Raw genomic sequence first — 7727 nt, 5'->3', positions numbered from 1 at the left:
CCTCCTCGACTACATCAATATATCGTATGAGGACCCAAACACACCCATTGATGATTTGAAACTTCCTCCTGACATCAGCCACATGGTGGCCACCTTCATAAATGAAGTCAAGTGGAAGGAACAGCAGGCTAGGCAGGCAAAGGTTGCAAAGGCCAAAAAGGGGAAATTCCTCAGGCAGAATCTCCTCAAGCTGACTCCTGATGCACTGGTGTCAACCCAGGCAGAGCTGCAAGTATTGACTGACAAGTATGACAAGCTGTCAGATCGCAAAAGCATCAAGTGCAATTTGATCAAGCTAGCCACTAGTGTTGTTGATGACTACAACACGAGAAAAGCACCACCAGCACCAACTCCTCAGCCCCTGGTTGAGCAGCCAACAGATGCATCTCCTGATGAGGAGGAAACTCCTCAAGCTGAGGAAGAACACCAGGAGCGCCGTGCTGATGAACCGGCCATTGAAGAAATCATCACGGAAACTGCAACTGATGAAATTGCAACCACTCATGAGACTGCTCCTGATCCAGCTGCTTCATCAAAGCAGGCTGATGACCCTGTTCCAGCTGGTTCCTCACTACCAGCTGAAGAATCTGCAGAAAGAACACCTTCACCAAAAGCTTCAAAGGTGAAGAAGATAATCCCGTCTGCATCAGACACGAAGAAGAAAAGGGCAGCTGAAAAGGAAGCAAAGAAGAGAAAAGCCTCCTCAGCAGTAGAAATGACAAAGGCAAAGCGCCTCAAAGAAACTGAAGAAACTGCTCTCTGGATCCAGTACCTCTAAATGTTGCCCCCTCATATGAGATGGTCGTCATTGATGACCCAGCTACAAGGGCTGATGAGGAAATGAAGGATGTCGCCTCTGAGGAACACACTAATGAGGAAATCCAGATTGATGACAATCCTCAACCCCTCATTCCTCAGACAGAGACCGCTCAAGCATCAGCTGCAGCAGCTGATGAGACTCCTTCTTCCCCAAAGCCAGCTGAAGAAAAACAAGCTGAGGAAAATGTACATTCTGAGCAGACTCCTCAAGATGAGGAACAGGCTGACCCAACTCCTCAAGCTGAGAAAGAAGCAGAAATTCCTCGGCCTGAAGCTCAGCCAGAACAAGCATCATCTCCCCAGCAAGAAGTACCAGCTGATGAAATTCCTCAACTCGAGGAAAAAGCTGAAGAAAATGTACCCGTCCAAGACAATGAATTCATTGTGCTCAACCCAGAGACTGCCATGGTTGTCTCCCCTCCCATTCCTCAGCAGAATCTTAAGTCAGTTCAGCGCCAGCCATTCTCCAAGCGTCCAAAGTTTCAGAAAGAAGATTTCTTGGAAGAACGCATGTATTTCATCGGAGAGAATCCTTATGACAAGCCTCAAATGAGGCATCTGAAGTTTTGGACAAGGACTCAGATGAACTACTATTCCTCAGTGCTCTATGGCCGCAACAAGATATTCCTGCACAGGCACATTCCTCATGTTGAGCTTGAAGCAATACCCTGCCTGGAAGCAGTCCTCAGTGTACTCCACGATGCAGGTTTGCTCCCTATGTGCTCAGACATATCAGACTGGAATAGTGAGCTTATTCTTCAGTTCTATGCAACTCTGCACATTTCTGGCAACGCCGATGACATCAACACTTGGGTGTTCAACTAGATGTCCCAAAATACTCACTACAAAGCTCCGGCTTCTGAACTCCTCAGAGAACTGCCCGTACCAATTCCCTCAGATGGGGCAGTGAAGCTTTATGGTGAGCGTGAGCTGCCAAATGGAATGATGGAATTCCTCATGAAGCCTTTGGCTGCAGGAAAACCCTCAAGAACCACATTCCTCGTCCATGAGCTCAAGTACACCCCCCGGTCTGTCTACAGAATTCTCTGTAGTGTGCTCGCGCCAATCAAAGGCCATGACGATGAAGAAGATGTTGTAGGCCTCATGAAGAATATCCTCTTCAACTCATTCATGGTATTCCTATCAATATCCATGATTTCTTCTTGAGGACTTTGGCTGACAATGCCATGTGCCCCTATGACCACAAGATTTATGCCCCGTGGATCATGAGATTCATCAGGACAAGGACATGCATCAACTTTCATGATGATTGTCAAAACCATGTTGGGTATATGCCTCCTATCAGGGTCAACAAGAAGACTTTTGAGCCCATTGAAGGAAAAGGAAAATCTGTGATTGAAGAAGGCAGCAGGCCCCTTGATGGCCAGTTCAGAGAGCCAGAAGCATATTCTTCATGGGACGATACTGAGACTCGTCCACCAAGCCCAGTTCCTCCTCGCGTGCTGAATACTAGAGAGCTCCTCCTCAGTCTTCACCAAAAGGTGGATCGCAACCAAAAATGAGTCAAACGCCAGTTTGGTGCCATTGTGAAAACCCTCACTGAAACTCAGAACTCTGTGAAGCTTAATCATCACTATCTGCATGAGGTTTTCGATCGCACCTGGGCTACACTTGCACATCTGAAGACCCAGACTGAGCTTGAAGAAATGAACTTTGAGCAGGACTTTGACTGGTTGTGGCCTCCCAAGAGAAAGTTCAGGCCCATTCCAGTGCCAGACCTTGAAGACAACTCCTTTTCTTCATTCCGCACTGCTGAATCTGATGAGGAACAACTCGACACAGCAACCGGCCCAAGGAAGAAGACTACCCCCAAGAAGCGTCACGACTCTTCATCAACCGCCAAGAAATGAAGTCTTCACGGGCGTTAGTCCTCAGTTTGTCCCTTTTTGTCACTTGATGACAAAGGGGGAGAAACTCGAGAGTTAGTCTTGAAGCGGGATATTTTTGGGGCTTATGAACTATATTTAAGTTACAAACTCTTGGCTCTTCTGAAGTTTTTATGTAATGAGTTGTAACTTAAGCCCGATGGTACTCTCACACTTTTGAACGTTTTTCTTCGCATGCTTATTCCTCAAAGTTTTAATGCACGCATGCTGGAATTCGTCAGATACCATTTTCCATCATGCATCTTCATTTCCTTCATATGATATGTTATATGTATGCATGATTTACAAGACTCAGGGGGAGATCTCCATGATATAAATCATCAATGTGCATCTGCTATAAAAGCAAAATCCTCAAGGTATGTGTCGTGGGTATAAGCGTGACAGTAGATGTGTAGGGTACGAATGAGATGGGCAGAGTCCTTGCTACGGCGTGGTTGTATGAGTTCAGGCCCCTCTACGGTGGAGGTAATAGCCCTACGTCTCAGTGCTCTCGGAGCTTGTTACCGAGTGTAATATGGAGTACAGTGTTTTTCTAACCCTTTTACCAGTGGGGGAGGGCGGCTTATATAGAGTGCGCTGCCCTCCACAACGGTTCTGATTCAAGGGTGGAGTAGTGGCGATTGAATGCGTACGTTACAGGTAACGTCTGCTCTAAATGCTAGTAAATGCACCCGGAAACGTACAGCAGTTTCCCTCCACAGAGGTTACGGCGCACCGAGTGTATCCAGTCGGTAGGCCCGGTGTCCTCCGAATGTTAATCTCCGACTGGATGATTCTGGGCCTTTTACCGACTGGATGATGGGGGCACCTTAATTCAGTCGGGCGTACTTAAGGTCCTGTCCCTTGTGTGGGGTAGTCCTTGGGTAGGACCTGTAGGACAGGCCTATGACCCTACCCTAGGACTATGACCCCATCATTAGTCCCCGAATGGATTGGGGTTGAAACGTCAAAGCACTGCTCGAGGTTCAGATCCGACTGGACTAGGCTCGGCTTGGGTGTTGCTTGCCTCTATCCATTTTATCTCTCCTGACCAATGATCCGAGTGGATGTGTTTTGCGAAACAGACTGTCGGGAACCGAGTGCTTTCGCGGCATCTTTTGACGCGACCGGTCAACTGACAGCGGCGGATTTTCCGGGATCTCAAATTTCGGGTTCCGCGCGCTTAGCGGGGGCGACGTCAGCGCGCTCGAGTAGCACCTGACTCCTCGATCCTCGCGCCTTCAACTCCTCCACCGATATCGCCGCGGCTGGTTGGGCAGATAAGATTTCGGGCCCGCTCGCTAGCGACCCAGTCGGTGCTCTATTTAACTCTGGTCGACGAGACCCTTCGGTTATGCTCGCCGAATCCTCTGCTCTTGCTTGCTCCGTCTTCCTCGCCATCTCCTGCGCTCATACACCCTTCTCTTCCCCTCCTTCTCGAGAGCTCGCCATCGCCGCCATGACCAAAGGTCAGACCAGCAAGATGGAAGCAAGGAAGAAGAAGAACAAGGCGGCGGCTGCTCAGCGGCGGCAGCCGCCATTGCCGGCGGGATGGATCCAGGGAGACTTTCTCCCCTCCATAGTGACGGAGGGGGACCTGCTGGAGCTGGTAGAGCACGGTGAGCTCGTGCATAAGTCCTGGAGGCTGCCGGCGGACGACGAGGTCGAGCCGGCGCCACGGGAGGGGGAGCGCGTCTTGCTCCTCAGTCATGTTCACAGAGGTTTCTCTCTGCCCCCGCATCCTTTCTTCAAAGGTATCATGAATCATTTTGGTGCTCAACTCCATCACTTCCCTCCGAATGCCATCATCCACCTTTCTGCCTTCATTGTTTTGTGCGAGTGCTTTATTGGTTGTCCTCCCCATTGGGGTTTATTCAAACACATCTTCTCCGCCCGCTCCCAAACCATAAAACGTCTTAGTCAGTCGGATGACAAGACGCATCTACTCCAGCTCTGCGGGGGTTTAGGGTTTTAGAAGAAGAGTCGGAGCAGTTACCCTGCTCTCCAGTTGAGCGAGTCGGTTAGGAACTGGCAGTCGACGTGGTTCTACTGCCAGGACATAGCCTATCCGAACGCGTCGACTGGGCTGCCTCCATTTAGTCTAGTCCGTCCTGCTCCGCCCAAGCAACTCGCCCTCCCGAAAGCTGAGAAGAACGACATCCAGCCTTTGGTCGAGGCACTCGTGGATGTTTTCAGGAGGGGGGTAACTGGAATTGACTTGCTGGAAGTCTTCATCGGTCGGCGAATCCAGCCTCTGCAAGCCCGCCACCACGCTATGTGGCACTACACAGGGCCCAAGGACTCCACTCGGACCATCGCGGTGGGCATACTCGAGGAGAAGGTGACCTTGATAGTGCTCCAAATCACGGGACCTTGTGAGAACCCTAAAGGAGCTCGCCGAGTGGCGCCTTACAGCGCGGACAACCCGCCACCGAATCAGGTGAGTAGCATTAGCCGAGTGCATTGAACTATCTTGATTTCCGACTGAACCTCATGCAGGAGTGGACCAACTGGTCCTCCCCCGTCTCGAACGGGGATCCGGAGGAGGAGCAGGAAGAAGGCAGCCAGGAGGGGAGCGTGGAGAGCGCTGAATATGTCTCCGACAGTGGGGAGTCAGAGGAGGAGGACAGCGAGGTGGAGGAAGAAGACGAAGAGTGCGACTCGCCGCCTCCACAGCAAGAGCATCGGAGTAAGGGTCGACACGAGCCTGTCGTCCCTTCAGCTCCTCCTGCGGCGTCGAGTGCCCCACCTGCCGCTCCGGTGGCCCCGAGTGCTCGAGGCACGAAGAGGTCCAGGGACGCCCCCGCTGAGCCCGCAGGCCAGTCTTCCAGGGCGCCCAAACCGAATGGGCCCAAACCTCGGAAGGCTTTTTATGTTATCCGAGTGAACTCCTGCTTTACAAGTCGAATGGGCTTCACTCGACAGGGTCGCCACTTCCGCAACCTCTCCGGCCCGCCAAGGGGATGACCCCATGGACATGGACAACGTCGTCTCGTCCCAGCTAGGTACGTTGTAGGAGAGTCGGGTGTTTTATTCCTGTAGACTGTACCATCCTTTTCTTTTTCTGAATCGTCGTGCCATTCGGCTTGTCAGGGGCGATTCACTTGAACGAGGACGGGCAAGGGAGAGCCGACCCGGCCGTGGAGCCTGTCGTGGAGCCTGTCCTTGAGGCTGCTCCTCCTGCTGCCGCCCCTGCCGCCGATGCTCCACCGACCGAAGTGCCTCCACCGACTGAACCGGAGCCGGTGGGTGAGGAACCGACTGGGGCGAATCTTGGGATGCCCCAGGATCTTCCCACGATTCCCGGTTCGTCGAATGTTGAATTCAGCATTCGGTGTGTCGCAGAGGAGCAGGTGGGAGCGGCCAAGGGGGCCATGGTCCAAGTGGAGCTGATGGCCGGAGAAGCCAAGAAGGCTTATGACTCCGTTGCGGCTTTGTACCAGCGGAGCTTGGAGCTGCGCGATGACATCCGAGTAAGTAGTCTAGTAAGTACTTACTTTTCTTCTGTAACCCAGTGGGTGTTGTCGTTGTCTGTTGTTTGCAATGGGTTCACTCAGAGTGAACCCAGTGGGTGTAGTCCCCGAGACTTCTGTCGAGTTCTTGCACCGACAGTTGTCTTTAGTTTGGTTGCGTCTGTAGACAAGATTTCCGAGTGCGAGTACCTACTGCAGTCGGAGCACTCTTGCGGTAAGAGTCTCCGAGAGTAAACTGCACGCAGGTCGAGTAGTATTGGCCTCGGAGGCGTAGGTGAAAATGTGCATCTCAATAGGGCGGGCCTGCTTGAGGAGCACGCTAGTGGGGTCACTCTTAGTGAACCCACTGGCTGTAGTCCCCGAGACCGCTGTCGACTGCTTGCGTCGGCAGGGGTCTGAAGAACTTATACGGTGTATTGAGAAACTTGCTGATTACCCTTTGTTTCGTGGTGTAGAAAACTTGTGAAATAGGAACCGCCTATGAAGCCTTGAGGGCGGAGAGGAACCAGTATGCTGGTGAACTAGAAGCTGCCACGCTCGCCATGTCTGGCATGAAGGACGCGCTAGAAGTTCGAGAGAAGTCCTTGGAGGAGGCGCTGGAGGCAAACAGGGTGTTGGTGGCGGAGGTGGAGAGACTGAAGAAACAGAGGACCGAACTGCACAATCAAATGGCTATTCGGAACAAGCGATGGACAGCTCAGGAAAAGTATGTGAACGACTGGGCTGTCCAGATGATGACTCGTCTGGCTGGTAAGTCTTCTGATTTGTCGAGTGGTTGTATCGTGTGATCAACACTCGGTTTTTACTGTCTATTTGCTCGTTTGGTGCAGATTTTTGTGGTGACGCCGAAGCTGAAGCGGTGGCTGTGGAGCGATCCATGAAGGACAATGTGCCACTCAGCAAGGACGCCAACCGGAATCTACTCCGGGCTCATATCCGCGTAGGCAAAGTGGGTCCGTTCATGAGCCGACTGAGAGAAGTCTTCGGCCGCATTTAGAAGGAGCTTTGGCCAGAAGACGAGTCGCGGCAGAAGATGGAGACTCTGTTGGGGCGACTGGGGGAGATTCCGGCCCGAGTGCAATTGGGGAAGAAATCGGCAGCGCGTTGCGGTGCTGACGTTGCGCCCTTGGTCCGAGTCCATTGCAGGGAGGTGCGGGAAGATAAGCTGAAAGCATTGAAGGTCGCCAACACGAAGAAGCTTCAATTCGAAGACTTCATGGAGACATTCCTGGAGACTGCTACCCGCATTGCTGATGGAATCGACCTGGATACTTTTGTGGAGCCCTCCAGTCCTGATGCGGGCCCAGCTGACGCATGATCAAACTTTATCCTCGGTATGCCGAGTGTTTGCCTGTAAGATACTCTGGCCACTTCTGTTGGCCGTCATACTTTTAAATCGGTGCGGGTAAGCTTGATCCGCACCGAGTCAATTATTGTGTCTAGACTGTTGGAGTCGCAAAGAAAACATTTAGTCTTTTACTTGAATGTTGTTTCGAGTTCAACACTTAGTGTGTACTCGGAGAATATTAAGACTTAAGTGATTCGTGAT

This window comes from Hordeum vulgare, chromosome 3H, assembly GCF_904849725.1.
Source record: "Hordeum vulgare subsp. vulgare chromosome 3H, MorexV3_pseudomolecules_assembly, whole genome shotgun sequence".
NCBI classification, from domain to species: Eukaryota; Viridiplantae; Streptophyta; class Magnoliopsida; order Poales; family Poaceae; genus Hordeum; species Hordeum vulgare.
Note: the sequence above shows the minus strand (reverse complement) of the source record.